This window comes from Frankliniella occidentalis, unplaced genomic scaffold (genome assembly GCF_000697945.3).
Source record: "Frankliniella occidentalis isolate FOCC.00 unplaced genomic scaffold, Focc_3.1 Scaffold72, whole genome shotgun sequence".
In the NCBI taxonomy this organism is placed as follows: Eukaryota; Metazoa; Arthropoda; class Insecta; order Thysanoptera; family Thripidae; genus Frankliniella; species Frankliniella occidentalis.
This window is the reverse complement of record NW_026267202.1, coordinates 1,051,149-1,051,521: the sequence shown is the minus strand read 5'-3', so window position 1 is coordinate 1,051,521 and position 373 is coordinate 1,051,149.

The following is a 373-nucleotide window of genomic DNA, read 5'->3' as shown; positions in this document are numbered from 1 at the left end:
CGGAGGGAGAGTGTGGTGGTGGAGAGCCAGCACGGGGATTTAGGAGCGTGGGCGAAAAATAAAATAATCATCGCTCTCTCTGTAACCCCCCCCCCCTTCTTCCCCTATACACTCTATTCCCTCTCGCTTCCTCTCTCTTCCTCTCTTTTCCCCCCCCCTCTCTCCCCCTCTCGCTTTTGCGCGAGCGCACTGTCCGTCGGGTATGCAACCCTTGCCCGTCGTGGCGGACGGCGGCATTCCTAGAGGCGGCGGGCGGCGTCAGGCCTCTTGCAGCAGGTAGTACGGAGCCTGGCGGCGGATTCTTGTGCCGGGCCTCCCTGCTGCTGTGCGGCCGCAATCCGAGGAATTTGTCCTCGACATCAGCTCCCCCCCC